General features: G+C 43.4%; 1 protein-coding gene across 1 annotated transcript in view; it reads right to left on the bottom strand.

The window, feature by feature from the left end:
* CLSTN2 (calsyntenin 2) overlaps positions 1 to 17,823 on the bottom strand; it is a 638,322-nt gene that overhangs the window by 285,488 nt on the left and 335,011 nt on the right. The gene's annotated exons all lie outside the window — the stretch shown is intronic.

Raw genomic sequence — 17,823 nt, 5'->3', positions numbered from 1 at the left:
ATCTTTCCACAATTACCTGCACCACTTTGCGTTCACTCGTTGCGGCTTGCGTGCTGCTCCACTGCGCCCCCTGCTGGAGGTGAGTGCCAAGGGGGTAGAATGTGAACACAGAGCTATGAACTGTGTGGGGCGCACAGGAGGAGCTCAGAACCTGCTGGGAGGTGAGGAGCCATCGTGGACATGAGTCAGACACCTCCTAAGAGGGTTCCTGAGAAGCAGACCCTGAGACACAGGTTCTTGTATAAGGGATTCATTAAGACATCCTCCCAGGGGAGACCTATAAGGAAGTGGGGTTGGCTGGCAGGAAAGGGAGGAACTCAGATGAGGAGGTGATTTCAGGCGGAGTCCCACGGAGGGGTGGCTTCACTTGGATTCTGCGAGGGTCTCTGGAGGGTAAGATACCGCTCAGAACTGTCCTGACCTGAGGCAAGGGGCCTGGACTTTCATACTTCGCTAGACAGTCACTGGTTCAAGGTGCCCTTGGGGGAGATACATGGATCCCCAGGTACCTCCATCTCTCTATTGACAGGAAAAGCTCTATCCAGGAGGCCACAGGCAGTCCTCCAAAGACACTCAGCTGCTGGCTACTAAGAGCCAAGGCCAAGGAAGGCCCCTGCTGCCTCCTCTGGCCACCTGGACACACAAGCCTCCACACTCTACACAAGTTGCTGCCTCATAAAGGCAAGTATCTGAAACTTCCCCAGTTCTCAGCCTAAATTCGGACCCATCTGCCCTTGCTCATCTTACCCTCTGTTTTGCGATCCATGCCTGTCCTTTGCCCTCTGACCCCCAACAGCTTTGCCTCGCTCCTCAGATCTGATGAGACCACTGTCTCACAGGCCCAGAACTCTGACTTGCCTCCTTAAGGATAAGTACACTCCTCGCTCTGAATAAGCTACTTCCGGTAGCCCTGGGAACTGTCCACGCTGCATTCCATCCCAGGACGTGGTGCAGACATGCCTGACAGATCTGCCCTGTCTCAACTTTCCCAACATCCCGGCCATCCACGCGTTTCAGAACATGGGAACACAACTGTCTGCCTCTCTGTCCTATTACTGTGTGAAGATGTGGCCCGTGCTTGGCAATTTTACCGAGTAAGCCCTAATGGGGCCAATTTACATGAATGATTACTCTCGAGATTGACTGAATGGACAGAGCTGGGGTACCGTCAGGCAGGCTCTGGGGAGCTGCCCCAGCCTCCAGCTGTCCCAGCAGGGTCTGTGTCTAAGTTGTCCTCAGTCAGAATTTTCATTGCTCAGGAGAAGCAGGGCCGAAGCCACCATCTCCCTGACGTTCCTCATCTAGGAAAAGAGCCTTATATTAACCTGCATGACCTTTCCTTGGTGCACGTATGGCTTGTTCCCCTGTGGGAGGGGCCCAAAGGCCCCTGAGCCCCCTGTGTTCAGCTCAACGTCAACCAGCAAGTGCTGGAAGGACAGAGGTCCCCGAGGTGAAGGGTACAGACCTCTCCTGCTGCCTCTGACACTGGAGCTGGGCAGGGCTGCACTGTAACCTTCGCCCAACACCTGTCACCTGAGTGCGCTGCCGGCCGCATGTCCATGGCACCGTGAGTTCAACCGTTAGACATCCTTTGAGGCTTTGTGAGCTGCTCCAGCCCTGCCGCCTTTTGGAATGAATCCAGACCCCCCCAAAAGTCACAGGTGCTGACAGAGAGAGAGTGAGCTGACTAGATCATATCTACAAAACACCTTCCTAATGGAAAAGAATATGAAAAAAAATGTATGTATGTATAACTGAATCACTTTGCTGTACAGTAGAAATTAACACAACACTGTAAATCAACTATACTTCTATAAAATAAATTTAAAAAAAAACACCTTCCTACAATTAAATAGTCAGCATTTCAAGGTTTGGTCAGAGCCATTGCTCCGACCCCATTGCCAGGAATCAGTAGAGCAGGTGCGTTATCCTGAGGGATTGCTTCCAGGGGCTTTCCGAGGAGGGCCTGGCTGGAGGTGCAGGGACACCAGGACGGAGCATCTGTTAGGAGCTGACTTTATACCAGGCCTGGGGCTCTGACACGATGGCTCTTGTAAATTCTCACAACAGCGTGCACAGACTTTTTCCCTCTGCACCTTGATATTGTTAGCTGTACAATTTTTATAAATTTATAAAAATGTTAACCACTTTCTATGTGATATGGGAAAAATATGAATTTGGGAATCATCCTGAGGCCATATATACCTATGAGGCTTTGGTTTCCTCAGCCATAACACTGCTGTGAAGGTGAGTTGAATGAACACGGGTACAGTATCTTGCAGCATCATGGGTGACCGATATTTTTAAGGAAAAGAGGGAAGTGAGTCTATGTTCCAACCAGCAGGAATTCAAAGATGGGGAATCTGATTTCAAAGACACAGCCATTGTTTAGGAAGTTTGCCCCTCAAAATGTGGGCTCATTCATTCCTTCACCTCAGGTGTTTTGTCTTCATCTGAATATGTCACACATGACAGGGGAATGAGAGAGGCAAGGGGGACATAGGGGTGGGGTTCAAACCCCCAGAGAGCTAAGTCCATGTGTGTAACAGCTTTTCCCTCAAGGTTTTCAAATGAACCAAGACTGAAAGGAACGTTGCCAGCCACAATCTTCCTTAAACATTCTATGACTTTCCCATCTGGTGATCAACACAATGAAACGCAAAATACTGAATATTACGTTTTAAATAGTCATCCCAATGATAATAATCGTAGTGATTGGCTATCATGTTCTGGTCACTGTGCACACCCTTTCCCATACAGGATCTTATTTCTTGTCACACATCCTGTGAGGTCTTAACTGCTGACCTTATACATGTCCTACGCATATTGATTAAACTGTCACTCTGCGTCTCATATCAGAGGGGAAGAAACTTTAGCCAGCGACATTAAATAAATTTCCCGAGATCGCTCAGCTAGACTCAGAGGAGTTGAGATGTGGCTATAGATTTAACTTGTTGAAAAAAGCTCTTAAGTCTTCTTTTCCCACATCACTCCGCAGGCGTTTATGGATTGAGGTATGAGCAAAACAAAACCAGGGTAGCTGCTTTCAACGGGAACACATGTATATGTATAACTGATTCACTTTGTTATAAGCAGAAACTAACACACCATTGTAAAGCAATTATACTCCAATAAAAAATAAAAATAAAAAAACACCGTGCTATTATCGTGATGAGCAGGAAAAGGAGGTTGGAGAATGCAGTTAGTTGGTTTCTGTTTGTACTTTTATGCTAGAAGCTCAGTGTTCACTTAGCTGAACCACTTGTGGTTTGAGTAATCACATTTTGCCTCAGCTGGGAACCCCCACACACGTGTGTGTCTGCATCACACCAGCACACTTCATTTGAATTGCACACGCTTTCCTTCTTTTGAAATTAGTCAGGCCTAGTGAGCAGCTGCATGTACTATTAAACGGGCAGATCTTTTGATGACGTCAACAACCAGCCCAGAGGGGAGGTGGGCAGACGGCAGCACTCTGAATAACCTGCCATTTGCTCTCTCCTGCCTGGACTTAGCCGGCATTTGGGCTCCTGCCCTCTTGGGTGTCTGGGGCCCTGATGAGCAGAGGTGACCTCCGAGAGATTAGGGGATAAATGATTACAGAATGCAATGGCGCTGTGAGGCATCAGTTGTTTGGTGAACCAGTACAAAGTGATTATGAGAGCACCCCGGGAAGGAAATCACCCAGAGACGCCGGTAAAGAATTATCAGGCATGAGGAAGTCAGGGAGTAATTTCTCTTAAATTATGACTTGGTTGCAAGGGTGCTAAATGGAGGTCAAAGGCAGGGTGAGAGGTCAAAGGCAGACGTCTTACTGGGTCTGTCAGGGAGGAGTGATGTTGGGGAAGGCGCTGCATGCCCTCCCTTGGGACCTCTCTGGACCACAGGTTCCAGAATTCTGCCAGGGGATACCGCATATGCTTTTCAAGTAAAGCGGCGCTCAACCGTTCTGTAGGCCATAATAAAGCAAGCTGGAAATGCTGTGGCCCTGTGGTACTTGCCACCTCCTGGACCAGGATTTCCAGTCATAGATCCACAGCCCCACAAGGTGGACAACGTGGATCCCTACACCCTAGCATCCTTGCCCCTCCTGCACCCACATAACCTGACCTCGCAGTAGAGGATCCCGTTCTTTATGGTCCAATGCATGGATCGTTCCGGCGGGGACCCTGGGGTTGACAAGGAACTGACTGTGGGTCACACACGTTCTTCCGTTCTCTGATTTTGAATTCTGTCCTCACACCCAGACCACAGGTGCACCCCAAGCAAGGACTCTGTCTCATTTTGTCACAAGGGTGGCTGACATAGAAACTGGGTGACTGCCTTCTTCCATTCAGCCTCCTCCCTCCTGCGGACACCCCCAGGGAGAGTGGAGCCAGGTGCCTCTGGGCGCAAGTCCAGCTCCAGCATGAACTCTCACCCTTGACCTCCCTGAGCCTCCATCTCCTCACCTGTGTCAGGAGGTCCCGAGTACTGCAGGTGAGGGAGCGAGGCAATGAATGAACAGCACCGAACAGAGGCCGCGGGGTTAGTCCCCTCAGTAAATGGGAACCATCAAGCCTCACTCACTAGGATATCTAAGCAGTCCTGGTATTTACTCTTTTCCAATTTCCTTGGCATGTTCATCTGTGAAGATGCACCTCATATGTTGGCTTTGAGGCTTAAACGTGCTGCTGTCTGTAAAGATGGGGCCCATTAGGGAGCATTTGCTCGAGAAACCATCCAGCATTTCCTCCCCTTTGCTTTCCATCTATCTTTACCACTTCAAACTCATCAAATCCTCACACAACCCCTCTGAGATAGGTACAATTATTATTATCGCTATTTTACAAATGAGGAAACAGAGAGGTTAAGTAATTTTCCTGGGATCACACAGCTTCTGAGTGATGGGGCTGGGATCTGAACTCGGGAGTAAGCCCCTTCTCTTAACACTACCCCAAGTCCCTTTGGGAAACACCTGGAGAAGCACCCTGATGACTCAGGTCAGGAGCTGCATGTCACCGGTCCCAATTTCCTACAACACTTGGTTTGATTCCCCATTGGTAAAAGAATTGCGCTATGCATAGAATTTAACTCAATAATAATGAAAGCTTTTCCTTCCAGAAAGGTCCACTGTTTAATTACCTCCATTTCTGTGAATGCAGTGCAGGCTTGGGCCACTCTGCCCCACAGGAGTGTCCATCATTAGATTTCCGTTAATTAATATGGAGTTTAATCTTCTTTGATTACAAACATTGGTTGTTGCTGATCTTTCAGCCATCCCTGCCAGCGTGTATGTATCTGAGTTCCAAAACACTCAGGCACCATCATGCCAGGAGAAAGGTGAAATGAAACATTAAGCTGAGTTCATGGTCAATTTAATTAATGCCAATGTGTGGCTCTGTTCATTTGTCCCAATGATGCTTTTCAATCAAGCTATTGGGAACGAACACCTCTTGACTTTATTTTCTATGTCCTCTTAAAAAAAATCCTTTCTGCAACAAATAAGCAAGGTAGGGCCTAAAGGACACTGTTAAGTTGTATGCAGTTCTACGACTCCATAGAAAACCTGCCTCTTGACTGAAACTCTGCAAAAAAAGGTAAGGGTCTCTCAGCAAGGAGAGAGTAAGCCTGTGAATCGGCAGGACTGATGGTAGAAGGTAGGTGTGAGTGTCAGGGAGAGACAGAGAGAGATGGGGGGAGGGAAAGAGAGAGAAGAAAAGAGAGAAGCAAGAAGAGGTAGTAAATGTAAGGTTTATCCACTAACAGATTTATTAAAGATTTTCCTGGTCCATAATTCAAGAGGCAGATCTCTACCAAATATTAATATTTAACATCTGTGTAGAGCCTTCCAGGGCCCAGAGCACCAGCACACACACTAACACGCACACAACAATCAAGGTAGGTACATATTATGGTTTCCATCCTGCACATATAGACAATGAGACTCGGAGAGCTCAAGTGGGCTGCTTAAGGTTACACAACGTCGAAGTCAAGACACGGGCTGTGTGCTTCTAGCCCACTGCCACCGGGATGCTGTGTACAGCTGTGCAGGTTGCACACTGCACGAGAGTGCCTGGGTGCTCCCATGGTTCACAGGCTAAGTCAACACCATGGCTGGGTGCAGACTCAGCCAGAAGATTGGGACTCTTCCTGATTTTCACAGCGAAGCTTCTGCCTGCCAAGCCACATACCCGTGGATGGCATCTGTCCACAAGATGTGCCATTCTCTAACGTGCCCCAAAGTGCCTCATGGAGCAGCTAGTCCAGCCTGCCCACCCCCTTGCCCATCAGATCTATCCCAGCACCTGTAACTACCATGTGCATGTGTTTCTCTACATGCATTCCCTGAACTTCCTGAGGGGTAGAACTCGGGTCATCTCTGTGACCCCAATGCCCAGCATGGGGTTTCTAAACCCCATGAAAGAAAGGTTGGTTAAAGGGCTGAGGGAATAAATGCATGAAGGCATGTCCAGCGCCCCTTTCACTGCACATTCCTGGCCCAGACCTCTGCTGGGTGATCCCTCCCTCTCTGAAGACCCAGAGCCCTCAGTTCCTCCCTGTTCGGTCTCAGGTCATTGTGCAATTACTAGATAGTAAGCTACGTGAGGGCAGCCACAGGGTATGCCAGTGACCCTTTTCACCACAGAGCTCAAAGCTTGCCATCTCATATTATTTTCCTCCCCTTTCCTCTGCCTCCAATCCATTCCCTGTTTCTATGTAGTCTGTTTCTCAAGGACAAATGATATGCGTACGTGACAGGAGATAATGGATGTCACTGTGGGTGTAATTTCATTTCACAGAATCCATCAGAGTCCAAGAAGAGCTACCCCTTCCAGGAATCCAGGCTTCTGGGCTGTCCTACCGAAGCCTTTATCCACACTGTTCTGTCCCTATGCTGGGGCTTCTGAGCCAAACCAGAATTCTCATGCCTCCAAAGCTTCATGCAATGTGAAGTTGAGGCATCAGAAAGATGGCAAAGCCCTTCCTCAGGCCAAACACCCTAGAAATCACTGAGGTTTCCCCTTGTACTTTCAAAGCCTTCCCTGTCTGCTGGCCCAGGGCATGGCAGACCACCTGGACTTCTGCCTGAAGGCCGCAGCACAGTGATTTTAAGCAGCTTGAACCTCGAGAATGTAGGTACGTTCCCAACTAACAAAGGATGTGTCCGTGAACCTTCAGCTTCCTTAGGTAATTTTTATTGCTTGACTCATCTGTTTCAGTGAGGTTCAGCTTTTCTCCCTGACCTACAGTGTTCCCTCAATAACCATAGGCTTTCGTCTTGCTCTGAAACTCAGAAATGTGCAGCAGACCTGGGGATTGGAACCTGTGGACAGAGATGTTTAGGCCAGGGCAAAGGCATTCTACATCAGAGAACATATACAGAGGAGCAAAGTGGAGCTGGGTTTGCTACAAATCTCACTTATCTAGATTTGCTCCTTAGGCTGCATTCTCCTCATCTTCCTTGTTAAGGAAGGATCTGAGGCTTCAGAAGAGCCTTGGCAGCTTGAAAGGGGGACCCAAGTGTTGTAACGGACAGGAAGATACACAGTCTTCCCCACCTACACACTCAACTTGATGCCCTGGGAGGAACCTGGTCCATCCTCCATCCTCCTAGGATTTCCCAGTTTCCAAATGTTGCAGCTCTATTCCAGGGATGTAAAACATGGGTCTCACTTGTCCCAATTCTGTCCACCTGCACTCATGGTAGACATTGCTAATTGATCACGATGCTCTTCTGTACTGAGCCAGTTTCAGCCTTGGCATTCTTTCCAACACAGTGTTCCAGGCAATAACTAATGATCAGAGTTGGCACATAAAAAACCCACAGTTCTCTTCATGATCTCAATAGAGCTAAAATGGAGAACAAATCATTGGTTCACATCCACAGTCAGGTAGAACAAACAGTGGACCTAAGAATTGGGTATTTAAACTTACTGTGGAGGACGATCACTTGTTAGACTCATCAAATCCTATATGGCGACCATCAGCCCCATGCTACACTGTCAGAGCTTTAGTGCCTGGCCCAAACAAGATGGATAAAAAGAAAATTTAGCAATGGAAATCCAGACACATTTTCATTTATTCAGCCACTTATTGAGGCAGAACAACCCACTTAAATCAAATGATGGGTTTTAGCAACCAGTACGTAAACAGAATACCAACAGATATATCTTTGAATTGTTCTCTAGTAGCTGAGAACAGGAATTGTTCTTTAGGAATGCACACGTGTGGGTGAAGCCAGGAATTTCTTACACTTAAAGTAGGAGTGCTACTTCTTGGAAGATGCTCTCTTCTTTTTATAAGAACACCCGAACTACTTTACATTAATGCACTCAGATTGGTTCAAGATGGCAGAGTGGAAGGATGTGTGCTCATTCCCTCTTGCGAGAGCACCAGAATCACAACTAACTGCTGAAGAATCATCGACAGGAAGACACTGGAACTCACCAAAAAGCTACCCCACAGCCAAAGACAAAGGAGAAGCTGCAGTGATATGGTAAGAGGGGCGCAATCACAATAAAATCAAATCCCGTAACTGCTGGGTGGGTGACTCACAAACTGGAGAACAATTATACCACAGAAGTCCACCTACTGGAGTGAAGGTTCTGAGCCCCACGTCAGGCTTCCCAACCTGGGGGTCTGGCAACGGGAGGAGGAATTTCCAGAGAATCAGACTTTGAAGGCTAGCGGGAATTGATTGCAGGACTTTGACAGAAATGAAGGAAACAGAGACTCACTCTTGGAGGGCACACACAAAGTAGTGTGCACAAAGGGACCCAGGGGAAGGAGCAGTGACACCATAGGAGGCTGAACTAGACCTACCTGCTAGTGTTGGAGGGTCTCCTGCAGAGGTGGGGGTGGCTGTGGCTCACCTAGGGGACAAGGACACTGGCAGCAGAAGTTCTGGGAAGTACTCCTTGGCATGAGCCCTCCTGGAGTCCATCATTAGCCCCACCAAAGAGCCTGTAGGCACCAGTGCTGGGTCACCTGAGGCCAAACAACCAACAGGGAGGGAACTCAGCCCCACCCATCAGCAGACAAGTGGATTAAAGTTTTATTGAGCTCTGTCCACCAGAGCAACACCCAGCTCTACCCACCACCAGTCCCTCCCATCAAGAAGCTTGCACAAGCCTCTTAGAAAACCTCATCCACCAGGCGGGAACCAGCAGAAGCAACAAGAACTACAATCTTACAGCCTTTGGAATGAAAACCACATTCACAGAAAGATAGACAAAATGAAAAGGCAGGGGGCTATGTACCAGATGAAGGAACAAGATAAAACCCCAGAAAAACAACTAAATGAAGTGGAGATAGGCAATCTTCCAGAAAAAGAATTCAAAATGATGATAGTGAAGATGATCCAGGACCTTGGAAAAAGAATAGAGGCAAAGATCAAGAAGATGCAAGAAATGTTTAACAAAGACCTAGAAGAATTAAAGAACAAACACCTAGAAGAATTAAAGAACAAACAATCAGAGATGACCAATCCAAGAGCTGAAATGAAAAATACACTAGAAGGAATCAATAGCAGAATAATTGAGGGAGAAGAACGGATAAGTGACCTGGAAGACAGAATGGTGGAATTCACTGCCATGGAACAGAATAAAGAAAAAAGAATGAAAAGAAGTGAAGACAGCCTAAGAGACCTCTGGGATAACATTAAATGCATCAACATTCACATTATAGGAGTCCTGGAAGGAGAAGAGAGAGAGAAAGGACCTGAGAAAATATTTGAAGAGATTACAGTCGAAAACTTCCCTAACATGGGAAAGGAAATATCCACCCAATGTCCAGGAAGCACAGAGAGTCCCAGGCAGGATAAACCCAAGGAAAAACATGCTGAGACCTATAGTAATCAAACTGACAAGAATTAAAGACAAAGAAAAATTATTAAAAGCAACAAGGGAAAAATAACACACAAGGGAACTCCCATAAGGTTAACAGCTGATTTCTCAGCAGAAACTCTAAAGCCAGAAGGGAGTGGCAAGATATATTTAAAGTGATGAAAAGGAAAAAACTACAACTAAGATTACTCTACCTGGCAAGGATCTCATTCAGATTTGATGGAGAAATAAAAAGCTTTACAGACAAGCAAAAGCTAAGAGAATTCAGCACCACCAAACCAGCTCTACAACAAATGCTAAAGGAACTTCTCTAAGTGGGAAACACAAAAGAAGAAAAGGACCTACAAAAATAAACCCAAAACTCTTAAGAGAACTGTAATAGGAACATACATATCGATAATCACCTAAAACATGAATGGATTAAATGCTCCAACCAAAAGACACAGGGTCCCTGACTGGATACAAAAACAAGGCCCATATATATGCTATCTACAAGAGACACATTTAAGACCTAGGGACACATACAGACTGAAAGTGAGGGGATGGAAAAAGATATTCCATGCAAGTGGAAATCAAAAGAAAGCTAGAGTAGCAATACTCATATCAGACAAAATAGACTTTGAAATAAAGACTATTAGAAGAGACAAAGAAGGACACTGCATAATGATCAAGGGATTAATCCCAGAAGAAGATATAACAATTGGAAATATTTATGCACCCAACATAGGAGCACCTCAATATGTAAGACAAATGCTAACAGCCATAAAAGGGGAAATTGACAGTAACACAGTCATAGCAGGGGACTTTAACACCCCATTTTCACCAATGGACAGATCAACCAAAATGAAAATAAATAAGGAAACACAAACATTAAATGACACAATAGACCAGACAGATTTAGTTGATATTTATAGAACTTTCCATCCCAAAACAGCAGATTACACTTTCTTCTCAAGTTCATATGGCACATTCTCCAGGATGGATCACATCTTGGGTCACAAACCAAGCCTTAGTAAATTTAAGAAAATTGAAATCATATCTAGCATCTTTTCTGACCACAACACTATGGGATTAGAAGTAAATTACAGGGAAAAAAACGTAAAAAGTACAAACACATGGAGGCTAAACAATATGTTACTATATAACCAAGAGATTACTGAAGAAATCAAAGAGGAAATCAAAAAATACTTAGAGACAAATGACAAGGAAAACAAGATGATCCAAAACCTATGGGATGCAGCAAAAGAAGTTCCAAGAGGGAAGTTTAAAGCAATACAATACAATCCAATACAAACAATACAATCCTACCTCAGGAATCAAGAAAAACCTCAAATGAACAGTTTAACCTTACACCTAAAGGAACTAGAGAAAGAAGAAGAAACAAAACCCAAAGTTAGTAGAAGGAAAGAAATCATAAAGATCAGAGCAGAAATAAATGAAATAGAAAAAAAGAAAAAAACAGCAAAGATCAATAAAACTAAAAGCTGGTTCTTTAAGAAGGTAAACAAAATTGATAAACTTTTAGCCAGACTAATCAAGAAAAAGAGGGAGAGGACTCAAATCAATAAAATTAGAAATGAAAAAGGAGAAGTTACAATGGACACTGCAGAAATACAAAGCATCATAAGAGACTACTACAACAACTCTATGCCAATAAAATGGAGAACCTGGAAGTAATGGATGAATTCTTAGAAAGGTATAACCTTCCAATTCTAGCAAACATTTAGAAAAGAGCTAACACCCATCCATCTCAAACTCTTGCAAAAAATTGCAGAGGAAGGAACAGTCCCAAACTCATTCTATGAGGCCACCATCACCCTGATACCAAAACCAGACAAAGATACTACAAAAAAAGAAAATTACAGACCAATATCACTGATGAATATAGAGGCAAGAATCCTCAACAAAATACTAGCAAACAGAATCCAACAACACATTAAGAAGATCATACACCATGATCAACTGGGATTTATCCCAGGGCTACAAGGATTCTTCAATTTATGCAAATCAATCAATGAGATACACCATATTAACAAACTGAAGAATAAAAACCAAATGATCATCTCAATAGATGCAGAAAAAGCTTTTGACAAAATTCAACACCTTTTTATGATTAAAAACTCTCCAGAAAGTGGGCATAGAGGGAACTTAGCTCAACACAGTAAAGTCCATATATGACAAACCCATGGCCAACATCGTCCTCAATGGTGAGAAACTGAAAGCATTTCCTCTAAGATCAGGAACAAGACAAGGATGTCCACCCTTGCAACTATTATTCAACATAGTTTTGGAAGTCCTAGCCATGGCAATCAGAGAAGAAAAAGAAATAAAAGGAATACAAATTGGAAAAGAAGAAGTAAAACTGTCACTGTTTGCAGATGACGTGATACTATACATAGAAAATCCTAAAGATGCCACCAGAAAACTACTAGAGCTAATCAATGAATTTGGTAAAGTTGCAGGATACAAAATTAATGCACAGAAATCTCTTGCATTCCTATACACTAATAATGAAAGATCAGAAAGAGAAATTAAGGAAACAATCCCATTCTCCATTGCAACAAAAAGAATAAAATATCTAGGAATAAACCTACCTAAGGAGGTAAAAGACCTGTACTCAGAAAACTATGAGACACTGATGAAAGAAATCAAAGATGACACAAACAGATGGAGAGATATACCATGTTCTTGGATTGGAAGAATCAATATTGTGAAAATGACTATACTACTTAAAGCAATCTACAGATTCAAGGCAATCCCTATCAAATTACCAATGGCATTTTTTACAGAACTAGAACAAAACATCTTAAAATTTGTATGGAGACACAAAAGACCCTGAATAGCCAAAGCAATCTTGAGGGAAAAAAGCGGAGCTGGAGGAATAAAACTCCCTGACTTCAGACTATACTACAAAGCTACAATAATCAAGACAATATGGTACTGGCACAAAAACAGAAAGATAGATCAATGGAACAGGATAGAAAGCCCAGAGATAAACCCACGCACCTGTGGTCAACTAATCTTCAACAAAGGAGTCAAGTATATACAATGGAGAAAAGACAGTCTTTTCAATAAGTGGTGCTGGGAAAACAGGACAGCTACATGTCAAAGAATGAAATTAGAACACTCCCTAACACCATAAACAAAAATGAACTCAAAATGGATTAAAGACCTAAATATAAGACCAGACACTATAAAACTCTTAGAGGAAAACATAGGAAGAACCCTCTTTGACATAAATCACAGCAAGATCTTTTTTGACCCACCTCCTAGAATAATGGAAATAAAAACAAAAATAAACAAATGGGACCTACTGAAACTTAAAAGCTTTTGCACAGCAAAGGATACTATAAACAAGATGAAAAGACAACCCTTAGAATGGGAGAAAATATTTGCAAATGAATAAACGGACAAAGGATTAATCTCCAAAATACATAAACAGCGCATGCAGCCCAATATTAAAAAAACAAACAACCCAATCCAAAAATGGGCAGAAGACCTAAATAGACATTTCTCCAAAGAAGACATACAGATGGCCAAGAGGGACATGAAAAAGTGCTTAATTAATATTAGTAATAATAGTAATTATTAGTATAATTATTACTAATTATTAGAGAAATGCAAATCACAAGTACAATGAGGTATCCCCTCACACCGGTTAGAATGGGCATCACCAGAAAATCTACAAACAGCAAATGCTGGAGAGTGTGTGGAGAACTTGCACTGTTGGTGGGAATGTAAACTGATACAGCCACTATGGAGAACAGCATGGAGGTTCCTTAAAAAACTAAAAATAGAATTACCATATGATCCAGCAATCCCACTACTGGGCATATACCCAGAGAAAACCATAATTCCAAAAGACATACGCACCCCAATATTCATTGCAGCAGTATGTACAATAGCCAGGTATTAGAAGTGACCTAAATGCCCATCAACAGATGAATGGATAAAGAAGATGTGGTACATATATACAATGGAATATTACTCAGCCATAAAAAGAAATGAAGTTGGGTCATTTGTAGAGACGTGGATGGACCTAGAGACTGTCATAAAGAGTGAAGTAAGTCAGAAAGAGAAAAACAAATATCGTATATTAACGCATATATGTGGATTCTAGAAAAATGGTACAGATGAACCGGTTTGCAAGCAGAAATAGAGAAAGAGATGTAGAGAACAAACATATGGACAAAAGCGGGGGAGGGGTGTGGTGGTGGTGGTATGAATTGGGAGATTGGGATTGACATATATACACCAAAATGTATAAAATAGATAACTAATAAGAACGTGCTGTATAAATATAAAATAAAATAAAATTCAAAAAAAAATGCACTCAATACTTTTTCAAGTTTGCCGTGGTTGTTTTGCCTTTCACTGTTGGGGTGTGATTTCCAGTGCTATATGCTTTTCTCTCTTCCACCCACTTACACTTTTATTGGTTCTATTCACCTATAAGATTAAGAATTTAGGGGCATCTACTCAGGGAACCACATATTCTCTGCATTCCCTCTGGAGATTGAGAAAAATTAAAGGACAAAAGGTTGGGAGGGTCACCAAGCCAACACTGAGTGCAGAGAGAGGGCCCAGACAGTAGGATGATGGATTAAGTGACCCTCGGCAATCCAGCGCCCATGTTTCTGGTGTTAGGCTATTGAAGGGTGTCAGGTGCAGTACTGGAAGATTTGTTAAGAACACCCACGAGTCAAGTGGATCCGTTGTAGCTAGCTGAGCAGAGGCAATGCAGTATTGCTGTCTGCACGAGCTATGCCCACCTAGCGAGGGGCCCAAGAACCCTAGAGCCTAGTTGGCCCAGTGCAGGAGTGCTTTCTGAATGTACTGTTATAGTTCACAGGAGGGAAAACTCAGACCAGCACAGATGCCTCTATCTGTGTAATTTTTCTGGGCCTCTAGCCTTGACCATCTTTTTGATGTGTAACATTCTTGCTGACTGACACATTTTCCTTTTCAGGAGCTCTGTGTGGGAGTGGGAAGAATGAAGAAAATCTAGCCCTTACCTAAGAAAACTCAAAGCACTGCTGGTTTTATTTTTCTTCCGGATAAAACTGGCTTTTCTTTCATATCTGAAGCAGGAGAATCACTCTTAAAAGTCAATGCCGATGGAAAGTGCATTCATACTGCACTTAATCACACTCAATGGAGACAGGCTAGCATGAGTCATTGCCTTTTTTGACAAAAGCTTGTTTTCTTGCCGGCTGGCCTCAAGGAGCCTCGGGTGGCCCCCACACAGCTGTGGTTTAGAACTGGACCCCATGGAGACTGTGCAGTGCCCCTGAGTCTCTGAGCCCTCCCTGCTCTGTTGAGAAGCTCTTAATCCACACTTTCTCTCTCCTACTACTGTCTGAGCCTCCGGAGGTGACACCAGCCTAGGACTCCCTCAACCCCTGTAAGCACCCCCAGCAGGGCGCACCTTTACCTGGAACTGCCTTTGTTTCCACATCCGTCCCCTAACCAGAAAGGGTAGTGTAGACCCATGATTGAGGGCCTGGGTGTCTGCAGCTTCACAGTTTGGACCCAGTTACTGGCTCTGCCATGTACTGTGTAAATTCAAGCAAGTTATCTGACCTCAGGTGCCTCCTCTAAAAAGCGACAGTAGCAAGAGTACCTCCTCATAGAGTCATTGTGGAGATTAAATGGACTACACGATGGCCAGCACATGCCCCCAATACTTCATAAGCGTTGGGGGTAGAGAGGTAGGGATCAAAGACGATCAGCTCTTCCGTGGCAGGGCTCTAAGTCGCCTCTGTAACCTCAGCATCTAGTCTGACACAGAGAAGGCTCTCAACAAAGGCCTGCATGTGGAAGCAGGCCTGTTCGCTTAGATCTCCCCCACTGGCCTAGTTCCCAGTTAATAGCCATTGTTCTATGAGAACTATGACCAGTTCTCACTTTCTTCTCTCTCTGTCTGGTGATCCTGGGGTACTTCCCTAACAGGCTAGAGATTATATTTTGCTGGCAGGTCAGGGGAACTAGTGCAAGGGAATTGTCCTCAAAGGGAATCATCACCAACCATAGCTGATTCTTGTTATTCTAGTTATTCACAGTATAGTTATAGTCAAGAAAGTCACCACAAACACTGAATTCATGAATACTGAATCATTGCCCTTAGGGGGAAATATAGGATTAGGTTCCTGAGATCGTCTGGTCATAACATTTTCATCAACTGATAAACACGTAAACTTGTTTTGGACCCGTTTCTGTTTAAAGACACCGTACTTAATACATATCGTTGACTCATTACCATTGAACTCATGGCCAGAAGGACTAGAATTCACGCCTGAACGAAGCTCATCTAACACAAGTATTTTCTCCATAAGGGACACTAGACAGCATTTCAACACTATGCTTGGAGGCCATTTTAAACAGCAAAATCACCTGTCAAAAGCACAAAAATGCAAAAACCACAGCACTAAATGGACAACGACAAGGATACTTGTTAACAAGATGAGTTGAAACACAAAGACAGAGCATCACCTTGTTCTACCTCAGCTGGAAACCGGTACATTAGGCAACTCAAGTTTTTGCCACTTTGCACGTACCCACAAATGACTGTGAAGGTATTGTGAGTATTGATATTGGGATTGCAAATCATTTTTTGCAAGTAGGTGAACTTGCAAATATGGAATCTGCGAGAGATGAGGATGGACTGTGTATGATCATGAAATATGGATACCCAGTATGGCATTCGTAATGAATGCCTGTAAACTGAGGCTTCAAATTTAGCTTTAAACTTTCCTTCGGGGATGTTTCTCCTTCTTGCAACCAGCAGCGAATAGTTAATCTGAATGTTTTATTGCTCGAATAAGAGAAGCCTCACCACTCACATGAATCTGATCACCATTTGCCTTCATCTCAGCCATCAGCCCCTCTAGCTGCCACACTGTACATTTTTCATAGTCTGCTAGATCATTTCCAACACATACACATACATACACATGTTTCATTCTCTGCTGGATCATTTTCAACTGCAAGTAAACATACACAGAAATATAGTATATGCAAACACAATTATGTTGCAAAGTTTTTACTATAATCTCCATTTTCTAAATCAAGAAACCTAACCTCAGAGAGGTTAGGACACTTACTGAGGTCACACAGCTAATCAGGCAGAACAGGGCAACTATAACATCTATAATTTTTATAGCATTATCCTAATTAGCTTGGGTGTATGGTTGACCTTGAATAACTCCCAATATCAATGATAAGTAGCAGAGTAAACTCTAAAGACATTCTGATGGCTAAGATAAGCTATAAAAGATACATGGAGCTGATATACAATTACCGAAGGGACTGACCCAAATGTGAGTCAATAGTGTAATACAGACATCACATTTGTGAGGTTATCCATTTACTGCCAAGGACATGTCCACAGGTAGCTTAGTACCTCCCTACATAAACAGTCATGATGTTATAGGCATATCATGATTTTCATCAATGAGAAAGCTGATATAGTGAACCAGTTTTTAAAATAAAGATAATTACACAGAAGACCCTTCTTTTTTATTAGCTTTTTTAATTTTAATTTTTTTATTGAAGTATAGTTGATTTACAATGTTGTGCCGATCTCTGCTGTACAGTGAAGTGACTCAGTTACACACATATAGACATTCTTTTTTTTTTTTTCTGTTCTTTTCCATTATGGTCTATCACAGGATACTGAATATAGTTCCCTGTGCTATACAGCAGGACCTCATGTAAACTATTATACATAGGATGGATAAACAACAGAAGACCCTTCTCAGGCACTCCTTGTCATCAGACAGCTCCCGGTAATCACAGGGCAAATGTCAGAAGAATGGAAATTTCCAACATTTCGTTAAAACCCAAAGAGGTCTTGCACCCCATAGAAAACTCAAAGCTCAAAGATATTAAGATGGAAGTTTCCACAAAAGACATTAAAGGAAAAAAAAAAAAAAGATGAATAGGGAGGAAGTAATGGAATTTAACCGTACATAGAAAAATTCATCCTCGCTTCAGG

This window comes from Aethalodelphis obliquidens, unplaced genomic scaffold (assembly GCF_003676395.1).
Source record: "Aethalodelphis obliquidens isolate GAN/ISIS:26980383/991018 unplaced genomic scaffold, ASM367639v1 scaffold72, whole genome shotgun sequence".
Classification (NCBI taxonomy): domain Eukaryota; kingdom Metazoa; phylum Chordata; class Mammalia; order Artiodactyla; family Delphinidae; genus Aethalodelphis; species Aethalodelphis obliquidens.
The sequence above is the reverse complement of the archived record's forward strand: the minus strand, read 5'-3'. Positions and strand labels throughout refer to the sequence as shown.